Below are 16229 nucleotides of genomic sequence, written 5' to 3' on the forward strand. Positions count from 1 at the left end.
GGGCATCCTGGTGGGGGCATTTAGAGCAGGCTGGACACTTTGCTTGTAGTTCAAGAGGTCTGGTAGGAAAGGGCGGGGTGGCGACATCAGCTCCAAGGCTGGAGCTGGAGCCTGGACTAGGACCAGCTCTCTCAGGGGAGCTTGGAGTGACCAGGGCTGGTCCAGGATCCCTGGGGCTAGGGCAGCAAAGACCATGGGAGTAGGGGGTACATACGAGGAAGCCATTGCTTTATCTTGCTAGCTCTTAATGCAGAGGTGTACTGCTTCCCATTCTGATAACATTCTCCCTTCCAGATAAGCTTTCTCAGAAGAAATCAAACCCAAGAGTAATGATGGCTAATTATGCAAAATTAAGAACATAAATTCACAGGATCCCCCCCAAAAATGATTTAATCACCACCTACAAGTCAAAATGAGGGGCCTTTATGAAGATGAGGGAGGAGCAGGATCCTGTCTCCAGGTCAGCCCAGGGCCAGACAGGTGAGCAGGGAGGAGGTGTAGGGTCCCCCACCCAGCCCTGCAGCTGTCCCTTGTGACTGCTGGACTGAGTCTGCTCTTCGTGCTGTGAGCTGAGGGACCCAGTTTATTCCTACCCACACTGTGGAGGTCATTTGAGAGTCTCTGGGAGGGCTGGGCAGTGGGCACGTGTGTGTCCCAGGTCAGCCACCTGCACTGGGTTAGGGTCTCAGTCTTGTTGTTCAGAACCCCAGGTGGACTTGGGCCAGAATTTGCTCTCTTGTGTCTTTGATGGTGTCTCCCAGGCAGAGCGGGACATCTTGCCCAGCAGGGGAGAGGGGAACTCAGTGAGGCCTTGGACAGATTTCCATCCACAATGGGTCCCTGCTAACCCCTTACTCCTGGTGAAGTTATAGGCAAGTCAGGTAGCTTTTCCAAGACATAGTTTCCTCAGAGGCTAAAGTCATGTTTTGGAAGAAACTTTACATATTATAAGCCCATCTATAAATGTGAGGACTGTTGTCCCTGTTATGTGTTTATATTTTGCAAGACTACTGCGCTGGGGTTGCCATTAAAAATCAAACACATTGTTACAAAACGTGTTGTCAACTTCAAAAATCCATGGTGCTGTTGGAACAATATTTGAGGTCTGCAAATATCTAAGTGCCACCCAGTCCCTAGTCACTACCCTCCCACAGGGACCGTCACAGCCTCACCTCTTTGTGAGCCCTCTGTGCCTCTTGTTGGTACTTATGTGACCTGGACATCCCTGACACTCAGGCCTGGGCTCCAGGCATCCCCAACTGTACAGTACAAGGTTTCTGCCCCCTGTCTGCCCATTTGCCTCCCTATGCCCACTGTCCCTCTCTCGGAGCTGGTCAACATGCCGGCCTCAGTCTTGTCCACCCGGGCCTGAGGACCCAAGTTCCCCTCTCTTTGCCTTTTCCTTCTTAAATGCCCATGTCTAGGTCCTCCCTCTCCCCTACCCCTGAAAAGACTGGTCTCATTCAGTTCTGAGAGTTGTCCTTAGCCTCTCAAGGAAAGTGATTCCCAGCAGACCCAGGAGTGAGGTGGGAGCTGGTGCTGGGAAACCAGATCCTGGTGGTTGGTCACACCCAAAACCTGGGGAATATCATGCAATGTGTGCTCATCATCAGAATGAAACTGTACTTGATTTCAGGGGAAACGGTTTGGCAATAGTAATGGTTAGAGGACCTGAGGCCTTCAACGGTGTCATGACAAAGGAAGGTCTGGACACATAATCATTATAATTTTCATCCCATGTTCCTCAATTAAATGAATGGTCGGATGGATGCTGGATGGATGGATGATGAATGGTTGGATGACAGGGTAGTTGATGCAAGGATAGTGAGTGGATGGGTGAATGGATGGATGGAGGGGTGGGTGGATGTGTGGTTTACCGTTGGATGGATGAATGAGGGATAGATGAATGGATGAATGAATGGTGGATGGATGGATCATGGGTGGATGCATGATGGATGGATGGATAGATGGATCGATGGATACCTATGAGGCCAGGATTACTAAAGCACACATGGACACCTCTAAGGTAATGGGGTCTAGATCCACTTGACCATCACTGTGAGCTCCATGCACATTTGCTCCATCCTCTCCTCTTGCTTGCTCACACCTTCCTTGATCTGGATTGGGGGCATGTTCAGTTCTGAGAGGGATCCAATTTCTTTTGGAGTTCTCCTCTCAAAGGGCCCATTAACTGCCCCTCCTCTTCAGGATCTTAGGGCCATGGCAGCTCCTATGGAAATCTTACAGGACGTTTCCTATTAGTGTCAGCTTCCTATGCTGATCAGATGGGAGGGTGAACCCAAGTGTGGGGACACATGGCTGTTTGTCTCCCACAGCTCCCTCAACCATTTGATCTCTCTTTCTCTATTTCATCCAACTTCACAGTCCATATTCCTTGAGCTATGCACATCTGCTCCGATATTAGTCATTTTAGAGACATCTGGGCTCAGTTCTATCAGCTTTTTGCATTTTTCTCCCTAAAGCTCTTATTACAGACATCCTTTTATTCCAGCTTTTAGGAAAATGGTATAGAAAGCCCTGGGCTAGAGCAGTAACCTCGAGGAAAAGTGGTATCAGCCCTGCTGCCCTTCAGCTTCACAATGAACTTCAAGGTCATTTGGTTTTCAAGATGCTCATCATGTGGGTGTTCTTCCCTCCCCTCCTACTTCCAAGCTCCCCAATCCTGAGCCTGGGGTCCTGGAAACAGACCTCACCCCCCACCTGTGCTCTGGAGCCAGGCCGCAGCCTGCCAAGTTGATCCAACATCCTCTACATTATTAATGTGCTGGTTTTTCTAGCAGACTCAACACAATAAAGATGGTGGTGATGGTAACGAACGTAACCGTGAGTCACCATTGTGTACTGAGAACTAATTCTGGGGTGGTTCTCTGAAAAATGCTTTACCCACCTTACCTCATTCACATCTTGCAAAAGCCCTGTGCTGCGGGTGCTTGAGGAAGGGGAGTCTTTGTACTTCTCATGTGAGCTAGAAATTCGATAGATTGATAGGTATTGGTGATCTCTGAGCCTGGAATATAAGCTTCGGACTGGCTTCTGTTGAGACAAGGAACAGAGGTCTCTTGTCTACAGGACAGGTGGGCAAATGGGCAAGGGGAAGACAGTACCACTGTCATCCTGCTATAGCCGGTGCGGCCCAGGTAGGCTCACCTGTCGGCTCAGCACTGTAAGTGGGATGGGCGGGGGCGATGGGCGGGATATTCCCCACAGTAGGCTGACAGCCTCTTCAGGATCCTGTTGGGCGCTGTCAGCAAGATGAGCTTTATAAGTCCTTAGAATAGGCTTGAGGGGGCAATTCTGAAATCTGTTAATGAGAGGCCAAAATTCCCATCCTTCAGGGACAAGAGGAATTAGTCAGGAGGTTGAATGTTCCGTAGATCATTCTCTCCGCCCACCACACTTGCTGGGTGTTGTTTTATAACATCCTGGTCTCTGGAGACACAAAGAGAAATCAGATGGAGTCTTCAGCCCAACCTTCACCGTCTCCTTGAGCAGCAGATGGACAAGCTTGTCCCAAGAGGAATGACAGTCCTGCCACCTGCAGCCCGCAGCCTCATCATGCTTGAGATGCGAGGATTTCACCAAGGAGTGTGTTCCTGGCTGAGATTGGGGGAGGAGGAGTTTGCAAGATTCATTGGACAATCTCCTGACCGTTCATTCTATGTGGCCACATTGGTATTTCCTGGGGACATTGGTGGGGGAGGTCATGGGGGTCCGTGAGCTCAGAAGATCATGGTAGTGGAGGCTGATGAGAGGTGATGGAAGGGGCTACAGGATTGACCCTATCTTTTAATTTTGTTTGAGTAAAGATGGTTCAGAACCCCAGGCCAGGCAGGGGCTGGGCCGAATGGATAGGCTAGTGGCGCTTCCCTGGGTTGGGGGAGGCGGGATGGGCGTTGAGTGAAGAATGAGGAGGGTGCCTTTTGGTTTCAACAGTCGGGGCTCACCCCCTGGAGACCTTGGGATGCTTCCATCACCAGAACAGGGCTCCAAGGTGGCTTCTGTTGTCCAGGAAGCCCAGTGGATTGAAAGTACTTAAAGTGCCCTTTGTGGAATCATCACCTCGAAATTCAAAACCTGTAAGTGGCCACTGGCTCAGCTGCATGGAGGGCCTGGGCTTCCAGGGGGCAGCATTTCTGCAGGAATGTGCCAAGTGACCACCTAGACTGTGAATTTGGATGAGGACTCATGTGATAGAGCCCCCCTCGCCTGTCCCTTGAAAACCTCAGATCATCACCTCGGGAGACAGTTTTCCCTCTACTGCTCAGAGCCATCAGTTATTCCGGCTGGTCCCCACACGCAGCTCGTGTTCTTTCCACACCATATCCACGAACCGACTTTCTCCAGTTTCCCAGAGCCCAGACACACTCTGCTGGGCACCCCTCCACCTGTGAGCCTTTCTCACTGAAACTGGCCCCATCCCCAGGGACAGGACACCTGTGCTTCCTCTACCTCACAGAGTCATCACCCTCAGGGGACATGACACCATGCTGATACAGTTCCATCATCTTCTCTTATTCCATCCAGAGACTCAGTAAAGAAGTTTGGGGTTCAGGTCAGCTGCTCCTAAGCTCCCTGCAACATATGGGAATACTTGTCCAAACAAGCCTCAGGAAGCCTTGGCTGATGGCAGTGATCTGAGGCCAGCAGAGAGACCTGGGGTGGACAGCATCCCTGCCAGCCACCGGACACGTCTACTCTGTACTGCTGGGGATCTGAGCTTGCATCCCTCCTGACCTCGCAGCTCCCTGCACTGGGGCCTCCCCCACTCTGTTCTCCCGCCTTCAGGCATTAAGACCCTCCCCAACTGCATGAACCCCAACAAGTCCAAATGGCCCTAACCCATGTTGCTTCCAGGGTGGAGACCCATCATCAACACCTAGTTCATCCTGGAGAGGGACCATGGCATTGCTTACTTCCAAGACAAGATGAATAACCAGGACATGCAGATGATGAAGCTCTTCAGTGGGGGTCTCCACAGGGCAGGAGGGGCCTTAAAAGCAGTGGTGTGGCCACACAGAGTGGGATACCTACCTGAGCCAGCACATCTAGCAGCTGCACTGAGCCTATGGGCCAAACTGCACCCTGTGCACTGATGGGGGAGTGTGTGTCTGTGTGTTCACCTGTGTGTGCACTTCAAGGTGTGGGTGTAAGGCCGCACTGTCTGTCTCTCCACCACCACTCTGAATCGACCCCTTTTGTCACCCTGCATCCACCCAGATGATCTTTCTGACATCCTGGACCCTCAGGCCCTGTCCTCCGCCCACCTTCACTCAACTCCCACCACCCACTGCCTTGGCATCACTCTGAGCATTTAACCATCTCCACCATGACCGACACCCCCATTTATGGCCAGCCCATTCTAGCTAGTACCCACCAGTGTCTCTCCAGCCCACCCACTGGAGGTTCCCTCCCCTGATGAGTCCTCAGCCCACTGGGTCTCCGTCTGCCAACCTTGTTCCACGTTCGCTTTCCTTCCCCTACGTCACGTCCTTCCTTCTTCTGCACACACTGAGCTCCAGGACAGCCCCACGCTCCTGTCCTGCAGCTCTGTCCTGTTCCTTCCATGGTCCTGGCCAGGTGAAATCCACCCTGGGACCCAGCTCTGCACCTTCTCTGCACCTGCCCCAGCTGTGAGAGGGGCAGAGGCTGGTGCAGAGCCAGGGCTGGTCCCACCGTCACATCATGACGGCAGACCACAAGGTCCCACGGTGCTGCCCACACCCCTCCCAGTGTCCCTGGGTCACCTCACTCCTCCCCGCTCTAGGTGCATTTCACATGTCCCTTCTCTCCTCACCATCCACCCCTGCTTCCCTGTGCAGGACAAACCTTTACCGCTAACAAGGCTCAGTGCATGGATTGTGGACACTGCAGTGTGCACGGTTCGGTGGAGCAGGTTGTGGGCATGGTGTGCACACATGTTGCCAGCTGGGAGAGGGCTGAGGTGCAGCTTCTGAGACTCAGACTCCCCCAGGGAGAGGCCAGGCCCAGGCGGCAGGGAGGGGAAGACACCCTGGAAGGGACAAGGGCCACACCAAGAGACTGTCCCCTCTCCAAGATGAACATCTCAGAGGGCTTCAGGTTCTAATGGGCCAAGCTGGGAAGATGGGACTCCACTCAGGAGTGGAGGCTGGGGGCTGATTCAGGTGAGGGGGAAGAGAGTGTAAGGTCACTGGCTCCTGGAGGCCGGGCACTGACAGCCTGAACCCCCTCCTCTTGGTGTGGACCCCCTGCAAGACGTCAAATGCAGGGATGTCCCTCATGGAGGGGCTGTAGCAGGGTGGACAGAGCAACCCCTGAGCCCAGGGAGTTCCACACCATCCCATCCACAGAGGGCAAGTCTCTGCTCTCCCGGGCCAAGGGACCCCCTTTCATGTGGTGTCTTCAGATAAGGGGACCACCCCTGGGCCCTCAGCCACCCAGGTGGCTCCTTGTTTCAGGTGGCTCCTGTCCCCAATAGAAAAAAGTACAATGAAGAGTATAGACAAGACCCATAATCCCACCACTATATCCACCTCCCCTAACTCCCAGGTCTGTTTCCTTGGGTTTGAGTGTGGATCAAACTGGGAAATTTGATTTTGGCTTTTCATGGCATTTCCATCACCCTTCCGACTCTCCAATGTCCACGCTGGAAGGACTAACCAGCTAGAGATCACCCGATTAGTTAACCTCCTGTATTTATAGAGGGGCAGGAACCGAGATGGGGAAGGAAGGAGGAGCCCCAGGCCTTTGGCCCTTCCTCCTGCACCTCAGCATCAGCTCTGCTCTGTCCCCTCACCCTCACCTGGAGCATGTGTCTTGACTGGATCCCCATCCTGCACCACCCTCCACCACAGGCCATCGTTCACCAGCTCCCCAGTCCAAAGAGTTAAGGGTGGCAAGAACAACTACAAGAGCCATTAGTTATGGAGTTCTTGCCCTGTGCCAGCAAGGAGTTAATTATCTCACCGAGTAAGAGAGAGGTTCCAAAAGTCACCCATTTTACAAATGAAGAAACTGAAGCCCAGAGAGTTAATCTCATGGCCAGGGTCTCTGAGGTAGGAAGAGGTTACATCCAGGATATGAATGTAGACCCATAAGTCTGGAGTCTCGCACTAACACGTGTGCTTTGGGACTAATCAGTAAAAAAGTTTATAATCATGAGACTGGATTTGCAAGTTGGAGCATAGCATACATACCAGCAAGTACAGAAATCATACTTGCATTGATCCGTGAATTATCCAAAGGGAACAAAACCGCTAACCAGTACCCACAAAAAATAGAACATGACTAGCCCTCCAACAGCCCTCTTATGCGCCCCTCCCAGGTCACTTCCCTCTCTCTCCCAAGGGGAACCAATATTCTAACTTCTGAATTTGTTTTTCTTGTCTTTGAACTTTATTTAAATGGAGTCATACAGAGTGTCTTCTTTGGTGTCTGGCTTCTTTCATTTTGCTTGTAAGATTCATCAATATTCTTGAATGTGGCTGTAGTTAATTTTTATTTCTGTATAGTATTCCACTATAAAACATATAACCCATTTTATTTATCCATTCCACTGCTGATGCAGAATGGGTTGTCTACAATTTGATGATATGCCAAAAAATGCTGCTCTGGACATCTTGTACATCTTTTGGTGAACATATGAACATATCTGTGTTGGGTATATACCTAAGCGTGGAATTGTTGGGTCATGGAGTATGTGTACGTCCACCTTTAGGAGATACTATCAAAGAGTATCAAAGCGGATTAAACAGTTTGCACTCCCAGCTGTGTATAAAAGTTCCAGTTTCTCCGCATCTCCACCAACCCTTGGTGCCGTCAGAGGTTTGATTTTAACCGTGGTGGTGTATGTGTAGTGGTAGCTCATTGTGGTTTTAATTTGCATTTTCCTCCTGAGTAATTACGTGGAGCCCTTTTCCATTTCATTGTTCCCATTTGGTTATCTTTTTTTTGAAGTGCCTAGTGAAATCTCCCCTTTTATTCTCGTGGATTGTCTGTAATATTTTTATAAATTTATGCCAGTTAGTCAAATATCCTATATGAGAGTCTTGTGTCAGATAAATACATGGCAAGTGTTTATCCCCTTTGTGCCTGCCCTTTTTCCTCTCTTAAAAGTTTCTTTTCACTGACAGTTCTCATTTTCAATAATTTCCTGTTTATCTTTTTGTTCCTTATGTTTACTGTTCTTTGTGTTCTGCGAAATCTTTGGCTGCCCCAAGATCTTGAAACTGTTTTTCTAAGGTACTTACTAGAGAAGTTGTTGTAGAAACCCCCGTTTAGATTTAAAATCCACCTGGAATTGATTTTTGTTGGTACAGCCGGTATGGAAAACAGTGTTTTCTCAAAGATTAAAGATCAGAGTTTTCTCAAAAGATTACAAATGGAACTCTCATATGATGCAGCAATCCCACTACGGGGTATAGTTCCAAAGGAAATGAAATCAGTATCTTCAAGTGATATCTGCCCTCCCATATTCACTGCAGCACTTGTCACAATGTTACCGAACCAAAATGAGTTCCCTATTTGGTGAGTTGAAATCAAAGCCTTTACTAGAAGTTGTTCTCACACAAAGTACAATTCATTTGCCGCAAATAAGGGGACCATAGGGAATCACTTCCAAAGCTGTGGCCCTCTCAGCAAGGGAAAACAAGTGCCTTTTATTTTTGGTAGGGAATAAATATTCAAAAGGAAAGTTTCGTCCTCACGTATAGAGGTGGGTATAAGCCAGCCCAGGCGTAGTTTGAAAACGTGCTTTCCCCTACCTTTCATGTTATGCTAATAAGGCTTAAGCTCCTCCTGGGGTGGAGATCTTAACATTAAAATGAAGCAAAAGTAACTTTGGAGACTTCTTGGCCCATCTGTGCAGGCGTTGCTTTTGCAGTGCAGTTTGGACTGGTTCAGGGTGGTTGGTGATTGCGTCTCTTAACGTAACAGAGAAACAACTTTGAGAAAGAGTTAAGGGCCCGGCCTGGTGGCGTAGTGGTTGGCTTTGGGCGCACCGCTTCAACAGCCTGTGGTTCGCAGGTTCGGATCCCTGGTGCCGACCTATGCACCGCTCATCAAGCCATGCCATGACAGGCGTCCCGCATATCAAATGGAGGAAGATGGGCACAGATGTTAGCTCAAGGCAAATCTTCCTCAGCATAGAGAGGAAGATTGGCAACAGATGCTAGGTCAGGGCTAAATTTCCTCACCAAAACAACAAAAAAGAAACAGTTAAGTGCTTTCGAAATTGCCTTTGAATTACTCGGGGCAGTTAGTTGGTGACAACAATAGCCAAGATATGGACACAACTTAAGTGTCTGTTGATGGATGATTGGATTAAGAAACATTACATGTATCTACAATTAAATATTATCCAGCTTTCAATATGAGAGAAATCCTGCCTTTTCTGACAACACAGTTGAACCTGGAGGACATTATGCTAAGCATAATAAGCCAGACACTGAAAGACAATCACTGCATGATCTCATTTACAAGTGGAATCTAAAAACGTCAAACTCGTGGAAACAGAGAGTGGAATGTGCCTACAAGGGATGGAGGTTGGTGGGTGCGAGGGGAATGAGAGATGTTGGTCAAAGGGTACAAACTTTCAGTTATAACATTAGGATGTTTTCAAGATCTAATATAGAACGAGGTGACCAGAGTTAATAATAATGCATTGTATACACAAGAGAATTGATCTTAAGAGTTCTTAGCATTAAAAGAAGGGGGAGTTATTACAGGAGGTGACGGAACTCTTCATTAGCTTGATTGTGGTATTCATTTCACAATGTGCACATACATGAAATCATCACATTGTACACCTTCAATATATACAACTTTTCTTTGTTAATCGTACCTCAATACAGCTGGAAAAATATTTGTGCTGACTTCAGAAAATGCTTACAAATTAATGTGAATGAGGAAAACAAGAAGTGAAAGCACAAATGCAGCAGGGCCTGGGAGAAAATTTGCCAAATGTTACCCGTGGGTGATACTGGCCTAGAGCAAGTTGACTCGAGGGAAGCCGTGTTGTAACTTAGAGTAACGTCTGACTAGCTCACTCAAGCTCTGTGTGTTTTACCTTGCACTTAGCCTAGCAGATAAACAGCTCTCGGAAATAATCCTGGCTGACACACGTACATCCCAAGAGTGATCGATGATTACTTTATTCTTTTGAGTTTCTTAGGAACATGACGACCTCCTCAGGAAGATCGTCTATGCCGGCATCCATCATCGATGACAACTGAAAGACCTGGTGTGATGTCTCCAGTCTCCGATGCCAGATGGTCAATGTTCCTGAGCCCCCTTCACAGCCCACTAGTCCCTACAGAACTGCCTCAGATTATGTGCTTGTTTAAGATGGTCTCTGGGACATGAGTCCATCATCTTCCGATTTTGCTAGCTAATCGAGTAAATCCCTTTCCTCACCACCGACTCATCTTGTGATTGATTGGCTTCAAGGTTGCAGCAAGCAGAAGGAGCCTTTGCTCGGTTACACGGGCAGGGATTAGCAGCGATTATTAATTTCTTCTTTACACCTTTCTCAATTTCTCACATTTTTTAAAAGCACATTCACTTCACCAGGAGAAAACCAGCAGCAATTGTGAGTCACAACAAAAGGTGGAGAGATGAGATTGTGCACCCCTATCCCTCCTGGCCCCAGGAGGGCTGGAGGGAGAACAGTGGGCAGTGCAGGCAGCCCTGACCCTGCTTGGCCCAGGTTCTCCTTCCCCAGAGCCTTTCAGGTGTCCACCAGGCCCCACCAGTGTGGCTGCAGAGCTCCTGCTGCAGGTGGCCCCCATCAGGGTGAAGCCCAGCTGAGTGGTGGCCTCTGACTGACCAGCAGGACCTAGTTTGTGATCTTGGTCACAGGTGGGCAGGACCGAGGAGGGTTGGTAGCTCAGTTGGAGAGTGGTGGTGGGAGGCTGGACAGGGGCTGGGGCAAAGAAGAGCAGGGGCCTGGGAGGGAGTCCCAGCAAATGAACCAAGGGTTGACAAGGGGCAGGGCTATGTCTGAGAGATGCTAAGGAGCACAGTGGGGTCAGTGGGGCTCAAGGAAGCTTCCCAGGGCTGCCCTTGACAAGAGTCTCCCTCAAGGTCACACAAGGCCCCTGACCCTGTGGCCTTCAACCCAGCTCCAAGGCCAAGGGGATCCTTCCTTACAGAAGGTGAAAGGACCAGAACACTCTGGGGCTCTAAGTGTTTCAAAGTCTTTGTTAATATGCTCCAAGTGCAGAGTGCCCATGCCTTCAGGGACCAGCCACCTGTGCTGATTAGGAGCACCTTCTTTATCCCCAGTGACTAAGCGAGGTCAGAGCTAGAATGTCCTTCCCCAGTTTTCCCAGGGGTTCTTACCTGGGCACCCTGGGTGTGGGTTGGGGGTGGCGACAATTCTTCAGTCTGTGGCATGTTCTGCCTCCTTAAATGACAGTGGTCTCCCCCGTTCGCTGGCACAGCCCAAAGAGCCTCCACACATTTCCCAAAACCCGGGAGACACGGTGCCGCCCAGGGCAGTGTGAGAACCCGGCCAAGCTCAGCAGGTAGAAACTCCAGGAACACTTTTCCTGACCGTCAGTTCCACACCAGGTGTACTTGCTAGCTGAAGGAGGGCATTGGTGACACTTTTTGCACCTCCAATTCCCCATATGACATGGGGACAATGCTGCTCCCAGGGTGGGGATTCTGTGCCGTTGAATGAGATCAGTGCATGTGGAGCAGGCAGTGCAGCGGTAGTTGTCAAGGTGAGTAGAATCAACGCAGGGAGGGCAGATATGGAGACACGACTGCACCTGCTCCTCCAACACTCCTAAGGATAAAATGTGGTAAAATTCATGCCTTCCCACTCATCTAAAATACCAGCGCCCACCTTGAGCCCCTATCCTGTCCTCTCCACAGCCCTGTGAACTCTACTCTGGGCCATTCATGGGACCAGGGAGTTCTGGGACTCAGGGCCAAGGTTTTCCCGGAGATTTCTCATCTGGGTGGTGGTTAGGGAGGTCCCCAGTCCCTTCTGCTCTGTGCTTGGTGCAGGACACCTGGGGCAGCCCTGAGCTGGACCATCAGTGATCTGAGGCTGTTCTCCTTCACTCTGCTGGGCTGACAAGGGGACTTGCATCTGGCAAGCTCAGCCATCTGCGCAGGGGTGGAAATCCCAACTCAGCAAAATGCCAGGGCTGCCAGTGCCATTCTCTGCTTCATGCCTCAGCTCTCCTGGGCACCGCCATCTTGCATGACCTTTGCCCTCACTCCCCAGTGGAAGAGCCCATGGCCACGTTTCCTACTGGCTGAAGGCAAAGGCAGTGAGGGCAGCCAATGGCTCAGGGAGGCCTGAGGAGTGTGTCCTGTTGGTGTTGAGCATCTCTGGGCCCTGGCTGGACAGACACGTGCACGGGACGACAATGGTGTTCCTGGGCCAGGCTGCCGAGAGGCGGGGTGGGTCAGTGACTGGAGCCCCCACCTGGGCTCCCGGGTGTGTCTTTGCCTCTGTGCTTCTCCCTGGTGAGGAAAGCTCAGACCCTCTGCAAAACACTCACGCCTCGCCCATCCCTACACCATCCCTGTACATTCCAGAGTGGTGAGAGCTCAAGGAGGAGAGAGTGAGGGATGAGGGAGCCCTGACCACCCCTTGTCCCTCACCCCCAATTAGAAAAATGTGCTCTGGCTCAACCGTCAGCATGGCCTCCCCTGGTTCCCAAGAAACCCCTTTCTCCCTCAGCCCCCAAAGCTAATCCATTAGAGACGTGCAGTGCCACCTCTGCACCTCCTTACTCCACGGGGGTCTCCAAAGCCGCCAAGCAGGTGTTGCCCATGCCACTGCCCTCAGCCCAGGGCACACATCTGAGCTGGAGAGGCATGTAGAACTCTCCTCCCCAAGATTCAGGGGGTCCAGAGCCCCTCAAGAACCAGCATTCTCCCCCTCCCACCAACTCCAGGGCACAGGCCCCTTGAGGAGAAGGAGGGAGCCTGGTGACCCAGAGCTGCCCACTGTGGTCTCCCACACCAGGCAACACTGCCTCGGGGACCAGTGTAGTGTCCAGAAGAAGACGACTGGTCTTGTGGGGCTTGTCCCCTCTGAGAGGACAGAGGAGGCCATGGAGGTCAGGAGAGAAGGCTCTGGGGAGATAGGAAGGGCCAGGCTCCCACCCCAAGCCAGGGCACCATTTGCCTGATAATCAAAGATGAACCGGCTCACCCACCTGGCAGCATTTCCCTGGAAGAACTTTAGGAGTCCCACGACCACCCTGGGCCGCCTATCTGAGCCTCTGGATCTGGAGGTGGGGACAACTAGGGCCCTTGCCAGCCCCAGCAAAGAGAGGAGCCTTGCGGAGAACCCACATGAGAGCAGAGCACTACAGCCCTGTGACTGAGGAATTTCTGATGCCACTCTCTGAGTGGACACTGGGCAGGGGTAGGAAGAAAATACCCCCAATATATCTGTGCCTACTCTATGCCAGGGCAGGGAGCAGCCAGTCACTGCTGTCACCTACATGGAGAAATGAAGTAGGTGTGGCTTCGTGAGTGGAACCTGGGGGAGGATGATGGAGTCTCCCAGCAATGGAAAGACATGAGCTTTGGCCTTTCAGGTTCCTGGATACTGTGCTGAGGGAGGGGCAGCAGCCCTCCATTCACAGAGGCCTCCTGGGAGGGGAGAAACCAGGGTGGTGGACCATGGTCAGCCCAGCAGAGGGCAGGCATGGGAAGAGTGGCGGGGCTGTCCTGAGGGGAGTGGAGCCCCGCTGAAGGAGAGACTTCTTCCTACCTCTCAGAGCTCATCTGGTTCTTTTCTTTCTTTCATTTTCAAATTAGAGGCAGCAAAAGGACAAGCTTAACTGTCTCTCATTCCCTTTCCATACCTTCAGCTTTGATGTCCACCCCTCTTATGACGCCTGCTCTCTTGGGAAGGTAAAGGCAGGAGCTGGTGGCTGAGGCAGCCTCTGGCCTTGAGGCAGGCGGCACCAGGAGTGGCTGGAGTGGAGGTAGGAGCCTGCGGCCCGGCCCCTGGCGTCTGTGGGCAGCCTGGTGATGAGGGAGTTTGTGGCTCTTGCTTCAAGAAGGTGGGAGGCTGAGAAAGCCAGGAGTGCAGGTGGCCCCTGCCCTCGGGTCAGGACAGTGTTCTGTGGACAGCCACACGTGTGTTAACACACACATGTTAGGTGTGAACATGTGCCGTGTCATCCACATTAGTGTGTGTGTGAGCACACGTGTGCAGAGCCCAAATCCTAGCTGAGGGACTGACTCATCCCGTATTTTGAGGCCTCGGTAGCATTCTTACCAGGGGGCCACATATGGAGTTGATGGTGGTGTGGCAGGCCTTGCATGCAGGACTGCCTCAGCCCACTTGACTGTGTAAATCTGCTCTGTGGAGGGGCCAGAGGTGTCCCCAGCAGGGGCTCTGCTGTGCAGCGCGAGGCCTGGCAGTCCATGCAGCCCAAAGGGGCAAGACCTGCTGAGCCGGCTCTTCAGAAGCATCCAGTCCTGAGGATACTGTTCACATGGAGAGGTTTTGGGTGCTGGTGCCCCCTCGCCTACTGGGGCTCATCCCTGAAGAGGGTCCAGCAAGTTGGAGAAGGGGTGGGAAGGGGGTTTGAAAAATAGGCCAAATTCATGTCCCAAGTCACAGGCCAAGCCCAGTGAGTGTCCCTGTCCCCTGCCTCAGTTTAGCTATTCAGGAAATGGTCCAGGGAAGAACTGAGCAGGGTTGGCTCCAAAACTGGGGTCAGACGGTAACAAACAAAAGATCCTGCTCTATGCCAAGATCATTTCTGTTACCCTGAGATGGGGTGAGGGGATGTTGGGGGTATACTGGGATTCTGCGGAGACTTACCCTGCCCAGGACCTCATCTTCGGGGGTCTAGCCCTCACCTGGCCTTCCCTAGGTCTCCAGCAGTAGCAGTGGCACTTACATCTGTCCCAAGGTCTGGAGAGGGGAGAACTGGGCAACCTTACACCCTGGTGGGGAACCTCACGCTTTCTTTCTTTCTTCAAGAAACATGAAACCCTCAAGATTCATGTACTATGTGATGGAGAGAAAAAATACCAACTGTTTCTCCAAAAAGACAATGTATTTTGTACTTTGTAACGTATTAATTAAAATGGAGAAAAATATCATGTTGACTGAGGGCGTCTGATTTTGTGCTGCTCCAGGGCCACATCTCATCTCTTTCCTTCTCCATTCCATGGTCAAGGAACATGGCCAGGGGCTTGGAGGAAGGCAGAACAACCTTCCCATCCACACCCAGCATCTGAGAGAGGGCACATCCCCAGAGCGAGAGGGGCTGTATTAGTTACCTGAGGCAGGGTAACGAGTTGCCCCAAATGCAATGGATTAAATTGATTGTTTACGTGTCACCGTTTCTGTGGGTTAGGAATTCAGGAGCAGTTTGAGCAGCTGGCTCAGGGTCCCTCAGGATGCTGCGATCATCTGAAGTCCTGGCTGGGACTGCAGGATCTACTTCCCAGGTGGTTTATTCACAGGGCTGGCAAGTTGGGCTCAGCTGTTGGCAGGGAGCCTGTTCCTCTCCACGTGGGTCTCCCCATGGGGCTGCTTGAGTGTCCTCACAATACGGTGCCCGGATTCCCACAGGGCAAGGGATTCAAGGGCCAGTACAAGAGCCAAAATGGTTTTTTGGCCCCGAACCTCAGAATTCACACCCCTCTGCCTCCACCATAGTCTGTCACCATACAGCCCTGCTCTGATTTGACACAGGAGGAGAACACACAAGGGTGTGAAACCAAGAGGCCAAGGTCACTGCTGCCATCTTGGAGACTGTCTACTGTGCCCACCATTCCTCCTAAACCTCTGGCAGAGGTGGCCCTGGGGGTTAGGGGGCTTGCGGAGCAGGACAGGGCCTTGCTGGTGGCAGGGGGAGGATCAGGGGCTGGATCCCGGGCCACAGGGCTTCTGGCACAAGCCTGGAGCCCTGCTGTGGATGTCACACCCCCAGGAAGGTCCTTGGTGCTAGAAGCCCAGGAGCTGATGCCTCCCGACAAGATACCCTAGGGGCACGAGGGAGGGCTCCATGCCCAGCGTCCCTAACACAGGGCTCTGGCATTTGGTTCCTGCCCTTTTAGCAGGCAGGCACTTGGGATGCCCAGGCAGGACAGAGGTCTTGGACCTTGGACACCCTTCACTGCCCCTCTCTGACATTTTCCATGGACGGCTGGTGTGAGCAGGGCAGCGCTGAAGGCCTGAGCCTGCACTGAACCCCACCAACCTCCATCCTCACCCGCCTTACCCCTGCCCG

Source organism: Diceros bicornis, chromosome 19 (assembly GCF_020826845.1).
Source record: "Diceros bicornis minor isolate mBicDic1 chromosome 19, mDicBic1.mat.cur, whole genome shotgun sequence".
NCBI classification, from domain to species: Eukaryota; Metazoa; Chordata; class Mammalia; order Perissodactyla; family Rhinocerotidae; genus Diceros; species Diceros bicornis.